The sequence below is a fragment of the Taurulus bubalis genome (assembly GCF_910589615.1).
Source record: "Taurulus bubalis genome assembly, chromosome: 19".
In the NCBI taxonomy this organism is placed as follows: Eukaryota; Metazoa; Chordata; class Actinopteri; order Perciformes; family Cottidae; genus Taurulus; species Taurulus bubalis.
The window spans coordinates 20451211-20473108 of record NC_136607.1 but is presented as its reverse complement, the minus strand read 5'-3'; the positions used below and the strand labels follow the sequence as shown (position 1 = coordinate 20473108).

The 21898-nt window shown below is 45.2% G+C and overlaps 1 protein-coding gene across 1 annotated transcript in view; it reads right to left on the bottom strand.

The window, feature by feature from the left end:
* The window catches only part of erbin (erbb2 interacting protein), a 36142-nt gene extending 24138 nt beyond the window's left edge, over positions 1-12004 (bottom strand). Inside the window, exon 1 of the mRNA XM_079235555.1 lies at positions 11971-12004. The gene's annotated coding sequence lies outside the window, so the exon portion shown is untranslated. The remainder of the gene's footprint in view (positions 1-11970) is intronic.
* Positions 12005-21898: the final 9894 nt, after the last annotated feature.

Below are 21898 nucleotides of genomic sequence, written 5' to 3'. Positions count from 1 at the left end.
ACTTCTGGAGCAGGACCCTTTCAAAACAAGCGTGGGCTGCATGGCACACTCGGTCCCTTCATCCACGCTGCCAATGTTTTCCACACTTTGCATTTAGATGACAGCTGATCATGACACCACAGCTGGTTGAGAAACAATAAAACAAACACTGAAATCTACTTCCAAGTTCCACTAAAAAGAAATAACCTCCCCAGAGAAGACACGTTGGAAATTTCAGGTTTCTCATTTCTGTTTTTCTTGTGGGAACTCTGTCTCATTAAATTAAAGAGTAGAGGAAATGAGACGCTGTTCATCTGCGAGGATCTGCTGCTTCATCATTGAGGGTTGAGGCGGAGGATGAGAATGAAAGTAAAAGAAACCCTTGTCCTTAATAATAATAATGCATTTAATTCATACAGCGCTTTTCATGATACTCAGTCACTTTACACAAAAAATAAAAATGTAAATATCCTAACAGCTATACAAGAAAATAAATAAAAACAATAGGGACTAGTTTCTTCCCAAACGACTCTCTCCACTGCATAAATAAAGACGTTTAAAGGCCAGAAAATATTTTCATCTTTCAATCTTAAGGGGATATGTTGGGGGACTTGCTGCAGGGATGCTTGTATCATTTATAAAAGCTGGAGGTCAACACCGACGTGTTCAGAGTACAGTATACGCCATGGAATGTGTTCTGGTCAAAAGAGGCTTTGTTCCTTGGAGCATGTGGAGAATGTGACCCCCACCTCGTCTTAATCGGAGCGCCGCCACAGCCCATAATCTGAGTCTTTCCTCACTGAGCTGTAAAATTGTGATAGCCTTGACCTACACTGTTGGTGCAGGCTGTGCGTGTGTGCGGTGTGTGTGTGTGTCCACATGTTTGTGTTTGAGATTGCTACACGGAATTATGCAAGTCAGTATTTTCTCTGAATGCGGTCCATTGTCTCCGTTTTCAGACGTACACTTTTTTTTTTTTTTGCAGGTGCCTTTTCTGGACGGCGCAAAAAAGATGAGATGCGACGATATAATATGAGCCGATAGTTCACTTTAGGCTTTAGTTTTGATACTAAAGAAAAGAAAATCGGCACAAAAGAAAGATGCATTGCAAAACTCTTGATTTCATAACGTGAAGCAACTTTCAAAATCTGTCCAAAGTTTTCTGAAAGGAGGACCGGTCGGCCGTCCCACCGTTCCCAACTCATTAAAAACGGGTGCATGTGTGCACACGCCCACTCCCCCATGAGGCATGTGCATCCAAGAGGCCGTCAGCCTCCCACGCACTTTTTTTTTTTTTTGCCATAGCAGCAGGCAGTAATCTGGTCTATCACCAGAGGGGATGACAGAGGGCTTGGCTCCATTCACCCCGAGTAACAAGCGCCGAGCATATGGATGACGCATGCTGGAGTGGGAGGACTGGGAGACGAGGGAGTGTGATGTGGGTTAACAGAGAGGAGAGAAGGAAAATAAGGAGGGTATGGGTGGGATATTGTGAGTTATGCAAGAAAAGGCTATCAAGAAGCAGAAGAAGCGTCGGGAGGAGAGACGTGTAAAGCAGCGAGAGCCTGGATGCGGCGAACATGTTAAAGCTGGCAGAAGAATGTAATCTCCCTTTAAGGATGGGTTCTAAATGACCAGAAAATCGTAAAGTTGGCAGAGAACGACTCAGACTACAGCCGCGCTGGCGCCTCTGCAGCGCTCATCAATGCTAATGTTCAGCAGTTTGGTTTCACCGTCTTCATCGAGCCTGAATCTGTTTGCACGAAGCCGAGACCGGAGGAAACGTCCCGCAAGTAACTTACGTCGATGCTATATTTTTATTATCGTCAACACAACTTATGCAAAGACCCAAACCAGCAATGACATGATCCTCCTAACAAGTATTGTCTGAGAAGCCAAATTCTGATTTGGCCCGTTCCTCTGTGCCTTAGAGCGCCGTTGTTCCCCCCAAAAAATGAGCCAATCGATGAGTCGATGTGACGCCGATCGATCCCACGTTCACCGTTCTGTTGAAGGACCCTAACCTCACGAGAGCAAACGTGCGTCACTCCGATGTTGAAATAGGTAACTAGCAGCACAGGGCCCGGCTGTTTGAGGAAGTTATTTGACTTTGTTTTGTGTGAGCGAGTCAAGAACTACTGAGACACGAGCTGAAGCGGCGTTTGCGTCGGTCTTTTCGGAGGGTTTGTTTACAATAACAAAAGGCGCCTCATTCTTCATGATCAAAACTAGCTTGCGCAATTTCATCTCCGGTAAACAACAACCGGAGACTCTTGACTTGAGACCATAGCCTTCACAGGAGGAAGTGGAGCTACTCCGAATCAGCGTCGTCACACCAGACAGGCAAATACACTTTTTTTTTTTCCTACATTTTCTGACTGATGCATAATGCCTGTGAACATGTGCCGTTCATTCACAGCTGCAGCCGCTCGCCCGTGAGCGAAGGTTGAGTCAACGTTGATCAACATCTTCCTCCAAATCTACTCACTGATTCTGGATTCTTTTTGTGCAATGGAAGTATTGTGTTTACTTTAGTTTCCTTGTATATGTTTGAGAATAAAGCGCATGTGAAGAGCGCTGGCTGAAGACCCCCAGAGTAATCTGGAAGGCAGCGCACTAATGAGACCACACAGCCGTCAACATAGACCGGCTTATCCACTGACCTACATGTTACTGGAATGAAGACCGCCTTCATTCACGCAGCTTTACGCCATCAAGAGCATTTGACTTTTGATCTAAAAAAGAAAAAGAAGTTCAAGAGATGCAATAGAGATTTCCAGACATGGTTAAGCTCTTGGCTGAGATTTTCTTGCTCAGCCTACTTTATTTAAGCGCCACATTTACTCAAAGCAGCGTGATAGTAGCAGCTCGGCCTGACAGCCGGGGAATTGTGAAAAGCCAAAGATGTAAAAAAAATAAAAAAACCAACTAGTTCTAGTTATTCAGAAATGTCTGGACGTGTGGGCGAGTGAATGGTGGACATGTGATTCAGACGCCTGGCAACGGTTGGTGTGGCTTCCTCTTCGCAGCAGTGAATGAAACCGCCCAGATTCCCACTTTATTTCCCTCCCAGTCAGAGCCAGGAAACCACTTCCCTGTCACAACCTCTCTCCCAGTAACTTCAGCGCCTCCGGGGTCACTGCTGTTGCTATAGAGACCGCGGGGGTCAAGGGGCGGGCGCAGCTCTCCGAACCCAAAAAAAAGGTCACGCAAAACAAAACAGCCGAGTCTGGAGAAAAATATAAATCGACTGATGAAATACAGAAGGAGTTTTGTTTGGCAGGACAGACACAGATGAACAGGTGTTTGTATCGTTCAAAGCGACGCAGCAGACTTATAATACTGAATGCATTGATGCAAATTAAGATTAAACTAAATGCGTTATATATAAATTTTATGTCTCTTCGAAACGTCTGGTTTGCCTATTCAAGGAAATATAAAAGTGCACAAATTCGCTCCTTTCAAGACCTTTTGAGAATTGGGTTGTCACTTTTTAAAAGTGGGTCCTCTGAGAACAAGTTTTGGGGGAAACAAACTCAAAGTTTCTAATACACCTCTGCTTCAAAAAAACATCTATTCCAATTCATATTTAGTCTTTTTGGGTTGTTCAAAGCTCAGAAGCAGCCAGCGGAGCTTTGAGAAGACCTGAAATAACGACGAGAGGTAAAAAGCTATAAAATAAAAAAAGGGGCATGTGCATTTAAAAATGGGCCCGGCAGGTATTGCTGAGCCCTGTCATGTCTGAGTGTGTGCGTCTGAGTGTGTGTGTGTGTGTGTGTGTGTGTGTGTGTGCAATGGGTTAAGCGGAAACAAAAGTGCAGCGTTTGACAGAAGCGAGCAGCTTGCGTTATTTATAGCAAATAGTGCTCGTCTGGTTGATATGCAGAATGTGATTAGTACAGGCGAGCTCTCGCCTTATGAAAGGGGCTTTTCATCCAGATTGCAGTGGACTGTTACAGGATTGCTGGGCCACAGCTGACATTTCATATTAGAGATTATGGCAACAAAAACAATGCAGGAAAAAAAAAAAAGAGAAAAGAAAAACAACAACACACAACAGCATGCAGCGCCCGTGGGAGACACTTGAATTGCCTCCGTCTGTGAAGGAAGAGGAAATAAACAAACAGTCGCTTCCTCATCGCGGGCCGAGTGCCAGCCGGCTGCAGGCTCGCTCTCCACCTTCCCTCAATGCAGCTGGACCTCTTCTCACATGGGGTCCCGTCCCTCGCTGCTGAATTACTCGCAACCCAATGCACACGGAGCAAACTTTACGTTCCTCGTTGCATAACGCCACAGTCGTTTTCTGGGTTAACGCATAACCAGAATGGGTTACACAATCTTTAAGCGCCGTATTACGCAATGTATTCTTCTGTACGGTGAAACTGCTGCGACATCTGTATGTTGAGCTACGTTTTGTTTATTTACTTGCACAATAATTTGGTTACTGCTTTTTGAATCTCAGCGCCTTCAAACATGTAACATGTGCAGAATGAATACGCAGGTGGTTGATTTTGCATAAGAGACATACAGTCGATATATCTCATAGAGAGGCCCTATGTATCTCCCATAGAGAGGCCCTATACCCTATAGAGAGGCCCTATACCCCATAGAGAGGCCCTATACCCCATAGAGAGGCCCTATACCCCATAGAGAGGCCCTATACCCCATAGAGAGGCCCTATACCCTATAGAGAGGCCCTATACCCAATAGAGAGGCTCTATACCCAATAAAGAGGCCCTATACCCCATAGAGAGGCCCTATACCCTATAGAGAGGCCCTATAGCCTATAGAGAGGCCCTATACCCTATAGAGAGGCCTTATACCCAATAAAGAGGCCCTATAGCCTATAGAGAGGCCCTATACCCAATAAAGAGGCCCTATAGCCTATAGAGAGGCCCTATACCCAATAAAGAGGCCCTATAGCCCATAGAGAGGCCCTATAGCCTATAGAGAGGCCCTATACCCTATAGAGAAGCCCTATAGCCCATAGAGAGGCCCTATACCCTATAGAGAGGCCCTATACCCTATAGAGAGGCCCTATGTCCAATAGAGAGGCCCTATATACTATAAAGAGGCTCTATAGCCCATAGAGAGACCCTATACCCTATAGAGAGACCCTATGTCCTATAGAGAGGCCCTATAGCCTATAGAGAGGCCCTATAGCCTATAGAGAGGCCCTATAGCCTATAGAGAGACCCTATAGCCTATAGAGAGGCCCTATACCCTATAGAGAGGCCCTATACCCAATAAAGAGGCCCTATGTCCCATAGAGAGACCAACGTGATAAAGAATCCCCATAAGATCGTGGATCATGACCCTGCCTGCAAATAATCGTATCGGATCAATAACTAAACGCAGGAAGCGACCGGTGAACATTAAAACTAAGCAACAGAAAGCGGGGGAGTCGCGGCTCAGAGGAACCTGAAGTTCCAGTTTCACTCTCCCTCCGGTTTTGGTTCTCACCAGAGCGCTCAGGTCTCAGTGGTCCTGCGTGACTCCGGAAAACAAAACCATGATTGTTTTCTTTGAATTCGTTGTGAACGGGAGGGCAAGTAATCTGATCTGTGACAAAGACAGAGTGCCCTTTTACAGCATCTGCCCAATTTTCTACCGCGAGCACACAGACGGAACTCTATTTAAACATTTACATGCAACCTACACACATTCATTCATATCTGAATAGCAGTTAATGTGACTTTGCAATTCATGTCTTATGAATTGTGTGAGTTTCTTTATATTTGGGGCACTTGGCAGCTTCTTTTTTTAAGTTTTATGGAGTGCAGTTTTATACAACGCAACACATTTAAACAACGAGCAGATCATAAAACAACAAATTGCTGAACAGGAGGAAATGCCTGAAATAAAAACAGATCATTTAAATTCTCAGTATTCTCAGAGGAAGAAGTCAAGTCACTGTCTGTTGGCTACAATACCCACAACACCCTGCGTTGACCATAAACAGTGTGTTCACACACATACACACGCAGTTGTAAAATGACACCAGTACAAAATGGAATACCAGTAAACAACAATATGCAAAAGGCATACAAATGAATGCTGAAGTTGACGCGTGCAACATGCATGTTCTTGAAAGAAGTTATGAAAAAAGGTAACACCAGCTGACTGATAATATTCCCAAATGAAATGGAGCGTGTAAATATTGCAGCCTCTCAATGAACCATCACATCCCATTGAAACCATCTTAAATTGTAATGGGATGCAGTTGATTCTCCCTTTTACTTTCCCCTCACTCACAGTGCAGAGGACCGCAAATATTTCCGGAATCCATGCGATTCCCTTCGAGACGGCCGACCACAATTACTCTCATGAATAATTCCCACGTTATTTCAGGAGACACGGAGGGCCTCGGGTAAATGTGTGCAGTCCCAGTTCCACTCGGCTTGTTCTGGTCTTCACAACTCTGGGGTCACGGATCCCCCAGAGGCGCACAAGGCGGTGCACTTCCAAAAGGTTACGTCCTCTCCACCGTGCACCGGGGGGATTAATACGCACGTTTATCCTCTGACCTTTCCGTGCAAGCCGGTAACAGCCGGGACCGCAATTCACTTTGTACTGAAATGTCAAAAACATGGAGAGCAACCCCGGCATGTCTGTACAGTCAGATGCATACATAGGCGATTTTTAGAATGAAATGCATGAATATCATTGTGAGCAAGAGACGATACTCCTCCTGCATGGATGTCATTACAGGATCTACATTAGTGCGTGCGACTGTGGAGCGAGGGAGAATAATGACCCGTCATCAGCCGCAGGAAAGGTTATTAAATAAGGTAAAAGGTCCTTATGGAAAGCAGAATCGTCTCATAATACCCTGCCAACATGAATGCATCACAACAACAAATGTTTCATGAGACACTCGATGTTATTGAAGCTACTGGTCGATACTGAAGGAAACCAGCATCTTGCTGGTCAAATATAATGCTGAAGTTTCCTTGTTGCGTCTCTAAAAAAAGCCACTTCCTGTCACCGTGACGACAATTCGGCTGAGACGTGCAACGACAGAGTATCCTGTGAGACGAGCTCACCACCGCCGGCAGTGTCACGTCAGAAAATAAATAAAAACAAATTCAGACGAGGGTTTTCTTCTCAAAAATAGTCACACCATCACTAACGTCGGGTATATTTCACCTGATAAAAAAATACTTCAAAATATATTTAAAAAAACAACAATACAAGGAAAATTGAAGTACTCTTCTTGTATTTTACGCTATAGAACTCCTCATTAAAACAGGAATCATGGGGGACCCTGAAAAAAGGCTCAAGATCGGGTGAAAAATTAGGGAATAGTCAATAAAACATGATTAAAAATATAAATAAAGGAGCTATGCACTTGTTCTTTGGTCCACATGTTCCTGAGACATGGGAGTCTTGTCCTGTGAAGGAAAAGTCTCCTTTAATGTTTAAACTCATCCGAAATGTTTTCACCCTCTATCACCAACATCGGGTGAAAATCACCTGAATGCGTGGCTGTTGAATGAAAACAGGGATTGGAGCAGAGAGACCACCTCCCACAAAGACACGCCCACCTCCCACAAAGACACGCCCACCTCCCCACAAAGACACGTTCCATAAAGACACGCCCACCTCCCACAAAGACACGTTCCATAAAGACACGCCCACCTCCCACAAAGACACGCCCACCTCCCACAAAGACTCGTTCCATAAAGACACGCCCACGTTCCATAAAGACACGTTCCACAAAGACACGCCCACCTCCCACAAAGACACGCCCACCTCCCACAAAGACACGCCCACCTCCCATAAAGACACGTTCCATAAAGACACTTTCCACAAAGACACGCCCACCTGCCATAAATACACGCCCACATTCCATAATGACACGCCCACATTCCATAAAGACACGCCTACCTTCAATAAGACACACGCCCACCTTCAATAAGACACACGCCCACCTTCAATAAGACACACACACACACACACACACACCTTCAATAAGACACACGCACACCGTCAATAAGACACACACACACCTTCAATAAAGACACACACACACCTTCAATAAAGACACACACCTTCAATAACGTCTGAGCAGCATGAAGCTACACAAGGACACAACTTAAAGCAACACAATGAAATAACGTCACCACAGTGGCTCCACCTTAGTGTTCTAGGGTTGAGATGTGCCCGGCTAACGGGAGACGAAAACCTGCAGTAAAGTCACAGTTCAGATCCGTGTGAGGACGTTTACTCCTGAGCCAGCGGTGCACACACTGAATGTGTGGCGCATTATGAAATTAAAGGATAACTTCACCCGCTTGGTATTCCACGCGACAGCGAGGAACACTTGAAGGCCTCGTTTATTGACGAGGCATCGTAGACATTAGTGGCCTGTGCTTGAGAGAGTGCAGCGCCGCTTTCATGAATGAACTGGCTGCTTTATCAGCGGGGAGCTGGAGGCTTTCCTTGTGCAGAGCACTCATCATTAAGCCCCTCCCCCCTTCTCTCTCTTCCTCCCTTCTCTTACCATTTCTATCACTTCATGCCCCAATTTCTACATCGGCTCCGATGTTTGAGACGTCTTTCTGGGCCAGGAACCCACAGAAAACTCAATGTGACAAGCTAAGAAGCTGCAGCGAGATGAGCAGGCCCACTGCTGACCTGCAACAAGGGTTTGCATAACCGCTTCCACGAAACGCTTCTTACAGGTTCCCTAAAGGCGAAGAGCATGAATTGAGTAGATTCGGTCAAATAGCTAGATTCAAGCAAACCATTTAGATGTGTTCAACGCGGTTTCAGACATGTTTTTTGCCTAAACAAATGCAAAATAAAAACGTAAGCCAGTACATTTAGGTCAGACGTGTTTCAGGGGAAAGTCTGGATCTTTGGAGAGCCGTTTCCTCCTCATTAAAACCTAACGAGGGCAAAGGCAGAGAGGGCCCTGCTGGTTATAAATAGCAGGCTGCTCAACAAAAAATCCCCTCTGCCGGTAAGATCTTAATTAAATATGAGATCCAGTTAAATATGAGCCCATGAGATTCATTTCTGCGAAGAGGAAACCTGAACATTGACATTATTAACAAATGACACAATAACCATGAGGGTAATGGAGTTCAGCTTCTTTACAAGAGAAGATGTGCAACCTTCTGTGAAAGACACTTTCCTTTTCACGTATTTATTTAACTCGTTTTTTCCACTTATCTAGTTAATTGTGTTTTACTTATTTATTTAATTTAATGCATGTATGTAGATGTAGAGTCATATGTACATGCATCCGTCGGTGTAGATGTGCATGTATACCCACACACACACACACACACACACACACGCTAAACTACTGGTACTAATATTAGTTTAAAAAAATCTAATGTTTGCATACTTAATAACCCAAAAAAACATATGCATTTAAAAGTCTCTGGTGCTAAATAATGATCTTAATGCAGACACAACCCACATGGCCCACTGCACTAATGCTATACGTCAGCTCCAATAACAGCAAATAATAGAAAGCCTTCCAGACACGATGCAAAGGATGATGAGTAAACTATGATACTAATGAACTACATTCGTTTCAACTGAATATCCACAATGACGAAAAAGAAAACGTCTGTATTTTGGTGACTTTTTGCACGTCCATCATTGCTTTCCGTCAACTCTGAATAACCCACCCAGCCACAACATTTACAGAGTCGGGCCACATTTCCTTCACGCACTGTTACTCATAGAAACAGCAGACAGGCACAGCGTTATTCATCCAGAACTAAAATCCCTCCCATGTGACCATGTGACCGTGTGACCATGTGACCGTCACAGTGTATTTTGAACCTACGACATGAGATGTGGACATACAGTGTCAAGAGCTACAGAGAAAAGTGCCGCTTGTCTCGTTTCCAACTCGCAGAGCTCTAGAGGACCTGGAGGGGATCTGCTCCGGATCTAGGCCACTCCCACAGATGGCCAATAAAAACATTAATCAGATGAATGGATAGAAAACTAGCAAGCCAGACATGAAGAATGTCATTTAAAAATCTATGCAGCCAACAGTGCAGGTAGATTATCGTACTTTTGGCTTCGCGTGGTACTCAATCAGATCTTCTCAATGCATTTGCTTTAACATTCACACACATAGCTTTGCAAACCAAAATATGTACGTAAAAACCTCTCGGTGATGGCCACGTTTCAAAAGATGTTGCTTCCCTGATGAAAAACAAAAGGAGATACAGGATTTTGTATGAGAAACAGTCGCTTGTGTGTCGGTCCATGTGAGCGAGGAGGAGCGAGGGAGTGAGATGCCAAGTCTCCATAAGCAGGTCAGACACATTCAGGTCAGATCCATGTATCCATGCAGACAACGGACACATTTTTCCGACTGGAAATGTATAACTATGCCCCCCAAACGTCTTGTTAAAAAGAAAAAACATTGAAAAAGCAATATGGGTGAAAACACAGCGGTGTCTTTCCCCCTCTCAAACAGAACCTCCCTCTCTCTCTAGATGACACTATCAATAAGATACTGACCATCTTAACAGACAAGTGTGCGCCTATGAGTTTTGTCTGCGTCTTGCTCACTCCATATACGGCCCTGCTGTGTTTTCAGGAGGCCTCTCACGTTAAAGTATAAGTTAGGCATCAGAGAGAGTGAAGTCTCCTTCGTCCTCGGATGCGAGCGCGAACCTAAAAGTCTGCGTCCACTAAACCAAAAAAACAGTGTGTCTGTCGGCCATATTGTAAAATCCACGTGACACTACGCAGCCAATAAGCACAGCTAATGCATCAGTCCCTGGAGCCCCATCATCATCATCATCATCATCATGATGGAGCAGCACATCCATAGTTTTCTGCCCATGTCATTAGGTGTAAAACAAATATTCACATTACAGCCGAGAAGACGAGGCTGTTGACCTTGGTTCAGCTCCAGGTCTCACGTGCGCTCGATGCGACGCCTCCAGCGGTGTGAAGGTTATGCAAACAGAGCCGCCGGGAGTTTACAGGTCGTCAAACAAGAAGACGTGGGAGCAAAAAAACTGACAAAGAAAGATCTGCAAGCTTTTAAAGCCAAACCTGTTCCTGTCAGTAGAACCATAGAAGTGCCATTCGGGGGCCCTCCCCGATGAGAAGTTACGTACGGCAACATCCGTCTCGATCCTCATTTATTTTGTGTCGCTCTTCTGTCAGTGAGGCATGGTCTGAAATAGCGATGACCCGGTTTTAACCCTCTTAAGATGAGTAGGATGCTGCCGGCACACAGAGGCGGTTTGGCAGGTGTGTCGTGTCTCTTAAGCATCCAGCAGAACAGGGTTCGGCCCTCCTGTCGCTTCTTGTGAGGTCGTACTAATGTTTGACATTAAGGCATCACTTCCGTGAGACCAAAATTGATGCGGACGCTAGGGCTGGGCGGTATACCGGCTTCAAATTTCCATATGGCAGGAATATACCGTCATACCGAAACATTTATTTTTCACCCGCTGAGGGCGCAGCGGTCGGCGCTACTTACGTGTCATGGTTATAACTTTAGTCATGGTTATAACTTCATAACAACAATTAATAAACCACAACTAACGCTCTTTAACAGGTAAAACAACACGACACAGTTTGTGACACATAAACAATTTGTAACACTAATAACTGTACATTTATAAGATTACACAGCCTAACTGCATGCTGGGTACAGCTCGCCCACTAACACACCAAGAAGAAACTCTGTCGCTATATTTAAAAAAAAAAAAAACAGGACGAGACAGACCCTTCCGGTCTTTTTTCACATACATTCCCCTGGGTCCTAAGTCCCTCCATGTTTAGCTTCCTAACACTATGTGTGACCCGCGATATGAATTTTTGGCCATACCGCCCAGCCCTAACGGACCCGTTTGCTTCCAGAGGAGGGAAATGATATCTAAATTAAAGAAACACACACACACACACACACACACACACACACACACACACACACACACAGATGTAACCTCGGTCCCCTCATTGCTGACAACGGGACATCGCATGACGTTAGCGTACCTTGTCATTTAGGACTCAAGCGCCTGGATCCCAGTGGACGGCAGATGATGGATCCAACTGCCACAATTTGCTTATCTGATGAAAAAAGGGACAAAAGGAAAAAGACATAAAGCAAACAACTAACCGGTTTGAAAAGTATAAATTCCTCTCAGAATTGTTGTGGAATTATCGTGCAATGACTTTGACCAGGAGAGTTTGAGACATGACAACTTTGACGACCTTTGCGATTCCTCTTTGATTTGTTTAATGGAAGGTTTCCTTGGCCCCGCCCCTTTATTCATTCAATGCACAACCATAATGTCCTACATTGCCCACGGAAATCATAAAAAACAGACAACCATCTGATGAACATCCAATAGCTGTGGCTGAACTGGAGAATTTCATTTTATTTTCTGATTAATTTGTATTTTTTTTCCAAAAGCGGTAATCAAACTAATCAACTGTACTGTGAAATGTCTTTATACTTAAATGTAGTTGTATTATTTGAATGTAAAATAGACGTAAAGTGGCACAATAACACGACCAGAAGAGATGGTTCATCACAATAACACTGATGTATTGATCATTCGTCTGATCCCCTTGTGAGCGGCGATGGAAAACTGCATGAAATCTGAACGGCCTAATGGGATTAGATGAAGCGACTGGAAGATATCGTCTTACATGTTCCACGGTGCAACGTTAATTAGCGCTCAGATTTAGGTCAACGAGAAGCTCGTTCTCTCCCTTCATGTTGGGTTGTGCTCGTTAGCGGTCGAAAGCTAACGCGCAGGATGTTCGACACAAAATGTGATTTGTCAGCAAATGCTTCTTTAACTACAAAGAGCTCGCGAGTGGAGCTTTAGTCAAGTTTAGCCGATACCGGAATAGCAAAGTTATTCCTGCCTGAGGACACACACAAGATGCACGGATATAAACTCAGAAATTAGTTTTTTACCGCCGTGAACTCTCAGTGGTTCTCATGCACGTTGTGGTAAATTAACAATTAGACAAGAATTTGAGTTAGGTAATCGTCGAGCTGTTGTCGTGTTGCTCCTAAAGCCTGCACTGCGATGGCATCACGGCAACATGCATCGTAAAACCGGCTCTTTTTTCTGCTGGGATCTGTCCATTTCATGACGGTAATCCCAGACTTTTGAAATGCGGCATAATCTTTGCTTCTCGGGTCAGAGCGCAGCACAACGCAGTGCATTGTCCGTGCACGTCTGGAGAAGTATTAGCTTTTGCCAGTTGATCTGAGACAAACACAGCCAGATAACAAAACGATAGGATCATCCCTCCACTCTCCCCAATGAGCACAATAGAGCTACAGAGCAGGAAAGAGGGAGGGATGTAAATGAAAGACAGGGAGAAGAAGAAGTTTTGACTTATTCATAGTGTCTTCCAATCAGCTGCAAACACAGTGGGCTGCAGCGACACACATTAGTTTCTGCTCCACTTCCTGTGGGGCGCCTTTATCCTCATCTCATCTATTAGGGGTTTACTGAGTCTTGCCAAACAAAAGTTCCCTCCGCCGCACACTGGAATCGTGCACGAGAAGCGTCAATTTTCAGACTTGGGGATGTAGGCAGTGGGGGAAGGGGAGCTGCCGCTGCACCAACAGTCTCCTCTGCAGCGCCTTGCCTTCATGCTGCTGCACCGAGACGGCAGGAGGAGGAAATCACCTGCTGCACCGAGCCGACATGAGCTGCTCAACCAGGAAGTAACTCGTCCAGAATAAGATGCACGTGCTTCTGATCGGGAATCAATAACCAACGATTTCAACTCTGCACTAACGCAACATGTAGCATGTCTCTAAACGTGAGATCATCGCGGAGGATGAGAAAAACTGTTTCATGAGCTACCAATAACAACCAACACGCTAATGACTACACATGCATGTTTGGCAAACAAATAGTGATCAGTGGCAGTAATCCTAAATTATACATAAACACGTAACACATGTATAGCTGCCAACTCGTGCATTGACTGAGAAACTGAATGGGGAAAGGAACTCTAGGTAGGTAAAACATACGTATTGGTGCATGTGTTTTTTTAAAGTTAGGGAAAGAAGGAAAGGATTTCAAGCCTGCCGTATGATCTGGGGTAAAGGTCGGCCGATAATAATATATAGTAACGATAGTTTGGAGCAGGAAAAAGCAGATTAATCGGGCGATATCAGGAATCCCTCACATGAAATGATCAGATATGGCCTTTAGTCGAGATGTGGCGAACAAAATTATAACTTCCATCTAAACAGAGACAGGATGCTCGCAGCTAACTTCATAATAATAATAATAATAATAATAATGCCATACTACAACCAACGATCTTATCGTGCTCATGAGTCACGTTTCATGAAATGTATTACAGGTGATGAGCAAACAGTTGCTCATTTCCTTTGCTTTGGTAACGACGTCATCATTTTCTCCATAACTGGGATAATTGCGCATTAGTAATACCAGTTTCTCTGTTACTCGTCCCGGAGACGATTCCCCCTGAGGTGCGTTTGGTTTGAAGACAGCGGCACTGAAGGTAGAGGTGGGAACGGATAAGACTCACGCACCAGATACACACAAACAGAGCTATCAGCCACATGAGCCGTGGGCCGTGAACGAGGTGCCGACCAGCCGGTGCTCCTGCAGCCCGTTTTTAAATCACGCCGAGAGCCAAAACATGGAGAATCTTCAGCGGCCCAAACCCACCAACTAGCCTGTGAACACGAGCCAGGCTTTTATTCATCAGTTGAATCGTAACGCCGGCCTAAGCGAACAGGGAGCCGCTCACATTTGGCACTCAGAGCGCAGCTAGCGGGCGATCATGATGCTAATGAACACAGGTGCGATTCCACCCAAAAACACACTGACTCAACAACTGGAGGTAGCCAGAGGACGTGGTCGAATGCGTCATGGGCCGCGCTGCAGGGCCGCTTAGACCACTGTAGTACGCGTCAGCAGACGTAAATGCCGTGTTTGAGCCGGGCGGCTGAAAGAGACCTTGTTTTGGTTGACATCGGCCTTTTTGTTTTGCCAAAAACATCGTTCTTTTCTGCGCTTTTCTCCGTTTCTCTCGCATTGCATATCCTGCACACATTGATGCTGAAACAATACAATGTGCAGCCCCAAAAAATATACCTTTTTTGTTTTGGCAGCATGTTCCTCTGGTGTGAATATGAATGAACATGAATATGGATGAATCCGACGAATCTGAGCCCAATTACTGCCCCCCCAAAAAAAAAATCCTCAGTGGATTTAATTTGAAACGGTGCATATAATTCAGTGACATCACATATCTGAACATGCCAGCTGCAATTTTTTTAGAAGCCCAATTTCACAGCCATCTTTTGCCTACAACTAAAACCACATTGTACGTCCTATTGGTTACATAACGTTTAAGAATACCGCTTCCTCCTCTGTTCCTCACGGTGAGGATGACCAGACTGACCCAGAATGATTAAACCGTTCTTCAGCACGTCTTCTTTTACGAGTTATATATCTGCGGAGGTATTGTTTGAGTCTGTGCCAAAGCCAGTGCAGCGTTAAGACCAGACCACTCAGCGGCCTGCAGTCAATGCCCAGCCTTCAGCACATACAATCAGTTATTCAGCAGGAAAGCAGCTTCTGGCAGAGACATGACGCACGTCTGTCGATGATATTACAACGGACCATTTCTTGCACGGTTTACTTTAATTTCCCCTTTGCTAACTCAAAAGGCTTAAAAAACGCATCTACTAGATAAATTCTTCTGCAGAAACGTCCTGCGTTTACAAGAGTAAATCATGCATGTGTCCCGTGCGCTGCGTACACCGAGTGGAGCTGCAGCACACTCCTCTGTGGCGTCTTCATCAACCAGCAGACACCAGAAGGATTTGGCTCTCTGAACATATCTGCTGATAAACAGCAGGACTGCATGCGGCAGAGGCAGATGTTTTCTTAACTAGGTCACAGAAGCAGGCAAATCATTTGGGAGAAACTGGAGGCGCAGATGTATGAACTGATGGAGCAGCGTGTCAAATACTATGCAAACGTACATACATATATACATATATATACACCCACAAATACTGTGTGGAAGTACAGACACACGCAGCCTGAAGTGGCTCATCCATCAACGCACTTAACGGGCTCTTCATTCAATATCGATATCTACTGCGGTGTAGATAATACACCTGCTATTTGTTAAGCCGGCTTTAACAGCAAGTGGGCAACAGACCAAGAAAAGAAAAATCCATAAACACAGATTTATATATATATCTTTGACTGATTAATCATAATGAAAACTAAAGTGGGAGTTAAATATTGCTGCAGACCTTCACCAGTATGTTGACTAAATGCAATACAATGAATTAAATATAGGAGATTGGAGTGGTGACACAGTACAACACAAACAGTTAATGTTCCTTCAAGAAAAGGACACGTTTGGTATCGAGAGGTGCCTCAGTGCTTTTTATACAGCCTGAGTAAGGTCAGTGGGACTGCACCGTTGCTATGAATTATAAATATCAGCCCGGGACATCCCTGGACTGAATATAGCCTGCTCCAGATCCAGCTAGCTGTGCAGCTTTCGTTTCTACCGTTATGAAGAGTGCGCTAGCGCCACTGCTTTGACACCGAAAACCCTCAGATGACATTTGCTCACCAAGGTGCCGCGCAGTCACCAGGAGGCACGTGCATAACATCTGAGCGGAGACGAGAGAGATACCTGCACGCCGCCATCTTGTTCACAGCCCTCCCTTTGTTCCACGAGGGTTTCACCAAAAGCGGTTTGGCTGACCAAAAACTCTAGTCCCTGCCTGCAATCAAATCAGTTGTTTTGGACTCCGCTGCATGATTTCACCTGCTTTTTAAAAAAAAGGATCAGGACAAGCAGTTGGCGGCCACATGCACTTAATCACCAGCCTTCCTGCAGAGATTCAGAGGTCACGGAAAAGCTACCAAAGAAAAAACCACCACGCAGACCGACTCCCGCCCAAACCGGTCAGAGCACCCCGCATTTTACCTAATAGCCTAAACAAAAGATGCCAGATCAAACACTCAGCTGTGTGCAGAGCGCCAGCCTGTAGCAGAAGTTGGCTTAACATGTCAACACCGTGTTGAACCCTCGCTCTCGCAGCCAAACTGGAATACACGTGAAACACCAGAAATGGAAGCGGCGAGCTCCGTCTTCCCCTCCGCAACTTAGAAAGCAAAAATGTATGACCACACGGACGAGAAGAGGGCCAGGTGCATCTACCGCAGGAGGCTCAGGACCCCATCTCTAGCAATGAGGTGGGAACGGTTCTATGGAGCATTACGCTGAGGAGCGGGGGGTCAAACATACGGGCCCAAACCGGCCAATCAGAGGGCCCGATCCGGCCCACGGGAGGACTTTACAAACGTGTGAAACTTGCAGAAAAACAAGAACAGTCATTTCAATTATTCTCTCCAATGCACTGCTATTTCCAATTCTGCAGCTTGCTGTCCTAAGAGGAGCATCAGCTCCGACATGGGATACATTATGAATGAATGAAAATATACTTTATTAATCCCCATGGGGAAATTTGGTGTCAAGTAGCAGCAATTTACAGACAAAAAACAAGATATAAAAACAGCAGGGATGAAAGATATATACAATAGTAATACTAATTACTATTATCATATCTCCCGCCTGCTTACCTACACATGACACAACATTATCATGCTTCTTTTTTTTCCATGCAGGAAAAAGATGGAAAAGCTCTTTGTCAAAAAGTGGAGTGTTGTGTTGTGGACCCGTTCATATTGTCTTCACAGAAGAAAAGAGGCCAGAGAACTTGGGGAGGGATATAATATTCGGCGTCATCATCAGACTCAAACATGGCGAAACATTCACGAGTGTGCAAGGACAACGGAGACCAGAAAAGATGAATGAATGGTGGACAGGTTTGAGGAAACCGCAATCTGAGGGGTTTTATTTTGTCATAGCCGAGAGATGGGATCGTACATTAATTGTGAACGTTGTCAGAATGTACTTTTGTTATTTATAAGTTATGATGCAATGGTTTTACTAGCCTGTCTCAGCCTCGATGACGTGAGTCTGCATGAGGCCCGTGAACTAGAGGAGGTCAACACCACTGCTGTAGAGGTTCATGGGGAGTTTGAAACAACAACAGTGAAGCCGCTGATGCCAAGAACTTAAGAAATATTAAAACGTTAAATTAATGACTTGGGTGGACCTGCATCACATCATCTGAGTTATGTTAAAATTGAAGAAGAAGAAGAAGAAGAGGCCAATAGGTTTGTTACACGTGTCCCCAATCGCTTCAATGACGCATCTCCACATGTTGTGTTGTTGATTTAGAACCAAACGCCCTGTTACAATCCACTGATGGAGCAGATCCTCAAATTGTAGTGATCTTTATTATCCTCATAAAAAAATATACATCTATATATTTCAGATTGGCAACAAACTCTCATTCACACAATCGACTAATCTGCAGATCATCTTTATGAATCATTTGGGATATAAATTGTTTAAACCTAAAAGGCATGACAAAAAAAAAAAAAAAAAAAAAAAAAAAAACAGCTGCATGGATGGAATCAAGTGATGCAGCGTATTTGGACTTTCTAGCTTGAAAAAAAATACGACATTTAAATCACTTAACCAACAATTATCTAAACAGTCTGCGGTTGTCTGTCGTTCAAGTCACCGGCTGTTTTAGGGACTCGCTCTTTCAGCAGAGAATATTCATTGATGGACAGTAAAACAAGCACCTGCTCCGACGGCTGCTTACACACAACAAAACCTGAGGCTCACAACCTGCCAAACCGCTTTTAGAGAAAGAACAACAAAGAAACACTAATTCATTCAAGTGCACAACTGAACGCATCCATCATGAGTTATCTTCGGCGGAAACAATTTCCACCTGACACTAGTTTACCTGTGCAGGTTAAACTTCCTGCAATGAGAGTGTTTGTGCTTTAACCGCATGCTCTTTGTTCCACGTCAAGCTTCCTTGTTGACGCGCTGCTCTTCTGTGAGCTCGTTTCTCTTTCCTTTTCACCGCAACCGCAGAAAGAACATAAGCATCGACTGAGACCGGCTGAACTTGGGGAGAGGAATCGTGCTCTTATATGGTCGCGACTGTTGGAGACGGAATCGAGCTTCCCTATCTGCTAAAACACGTCGAACACACAACAAGGAATTCCACCTCTCTGACCCGTCTCGTGAAGTCAAACCAGACTCTCGCATCCCATTGGCTCCCAGTTCAGGATGCGCCCTCACAATGTCGCTTTTCAACTGGGATGACATCACCTTCAGGACGTACAGGTACCATTTCAAGAGGGGGCTGTCCAGGGGAACATGGAGGACCACTACAATCCCTCAAGAGTTTTGTTTGTCAGACTCAAAGAAGGATAAAGAGATATGGGGGGGGAGAGAAAAATATCCCCACGAAGGCATTATGGACTTTGGATTAACCATTATGGAGCCGGGGGCAGCGTTTTTGTTGGCTCATAAAGATAAGGAAACACGGCTTTGCCGCTTTTGTTGAAGGCGATTGGCAAGTCGTCGCCTTCTTTCCATCTCCGGGTGGCACGGCCAGCTTTTGGACCAGCGCTATCTGGAACAACCCCGTGTTTTGGCACCGGCATGCGGAAAAAGGGCAGCGGGGTCGACAGGTAGAGAGCCCGGACACGGCCGGTTGTAAATCATCATACGAGGAACTTGATTTAATTAAATGTTCACCGACGTCCCACTGACTGTGTGCATACTTCTGTGAACAGATTGAAGCTCAGTCCTGCCTATGATTTGATTGGAGGAATGGTCCAAAAAAAGTCAGAAAAACACAACTTTGTATTACACAGTTTGAAGAATTTACTCCAAACTCTAGGAAGCACTCATCTTCAAACAAACAGCCTCAGATTAGGGGCCCACAACACTGTCAGCTGATATGAGTTAGTCTTTGTTTACATTTTACAACAGCCAGGAAGGCCTTTGGAGGCTTATCAGATACTGTATCTGCGTCACTGCATGACAATGCCACTCATCACATTCACGGTTTGAGTTTCAATGCAGCAGAAACCGTCTGTGTGTCTCAGCCGGAGGAAACGCATCTGCACCTCAAAGTCCAACAATGTCCTCAGTTAGTTCATGTTAATGTGCTTTATGCTGCCGGTGACATCATACAGAAGCCCATCCTGCCACTTTCAAGGATTAGTTGAGAGTAGTTGGGTCTGTGTTGGTCAGAGAACCAACAATATCTGTCAATAATCAGAGGTCATCAGTGAGTTAAATGCCACAAAGCATCTTATTCATAAAAGCAGGCTTGTTGTTATTTGCACCTAAAGGTTAATTACTTCCTGCTGATTATATCTGTGCTGCTTATCTTGACAGAGCAACAGTGAAATCATTTTGTTTATACAATTTAAAAAAAGAAGTATAAGTCATGGATGGACCCGAATTCTTGAAATCAAACCCAGAGATTAACTCCAGCATCCATCGCAAATCTTAACAGGATTAAATTACATTGGAGCTAAATGTGTGTGTGTGTGTGTGTGTGTGTGTGTGTGTGTGTGTGTGTGTGTGTGTGTGTGTGTGTGTGTGTGTGTGTGTGTGTCTGTGTAGGGGGGGGGGGGTCGTAATCTGATTAGTGAAGTGGTGAGAAAACGAAAACGCCGATATGTTGACCGACCAGGCACTGATCCTCCATCCGAAGGCTGAAGGCAACAAAAGATGCGACTTCTGCTGCTGCTGTTGTTGCATTGCAGCTGATAACGCTACATTGACGCTACATTGACGCTACATTGACGCTACTTCGGGATTGGCACTGGAAATATCCCCCACCAACCCTCCAAGTTACTGCCTGATAGTTTTTAAATCGCACTGGGATCATCTGGAGGCTCCGAATCGATAATAAGCAACGTTGAAAATAAATAAAAAATGGGGGCAGCCATGTAGCGTACAGCTGTGGAGCGGACAGCTGCTCGGATCTCTCCTTCCCGATTTAGAAAACGCATCCCGGCAAAAACAGGAACGTGGACACACCAGTCAACACATAAAACAACACGAAAAAGGCCTTAAAATGTACGTTAAAACCGAGGGAATGAATCCGCGAGACTCGAGCCCCGGGACGGCGTCAGAATGGGACGTGAACGCTGCGCAGCTCGCGTGCGCGTTAGCGAGGGGCCCCGCACACAGGAGCGGTAACTTGCGCAAACAAAAGAGACTCACCTGGATTACTGTCGAGTCCGCGGCTCGTGCAGTGGTGTCCGGTTTGGTGGTGAGGGAAGGAGGGGGGTAAAAGGTACTGATATCCCCCAAAAAAAGAGGTGTCGAGAAGCGGGCACTCGCTCCGCAGCTCGGCTCCGGAGGGGCAACGAGTCGAAAACGGGTTTCGCTCGTGTTAGCACAGCGAGCTAACCCTCAAAGAGCAGCTCGAAGCTGGCCCATTACGCGCAGAACCGTGCCCAAGTTGCTCAACGTCGTCGTCCCCCAAATTGTCTTCACGAGCAAAAAGTATTTCTCACTCAAAAATAGCCGAAGGCGACAGAAAGAAAAAGGAATGGAGAGGAAGGGGGGTCCCTTCAGTTGGTTAAGACTTAATGACACAAAAGCATACACACACACACACACACAAAAAATCCAAAATGTCCACGATATTCATTCAGCAAGGAAATACAAAAGATACAAAATTGCGAACGCGCTCCCGGCAGAGAGAGGCCGTTTCCTCTGAAGAGTGCCGCGCCCAGGTGTTTTCGGTCATAATCTCATGTTTTGGAGCTCTGGACTCGTCCTCTGCTTCATGGAGGCTCGTGCGTGAAGCGGCGGCTCTTCCTCTGCTTCTCTGCGACCTCTGCGCGGCTTCACGGAGACGATCCGCCTGAAGTCCCCCTCCACCGAGCCCCAGAGATGATGCGTTCAAAGAGATGATGCGTTCAATGAGCTCCGCCCGGACACTTTAAAAGTGAATTCGCCCTCAAACCATTTCCTTATC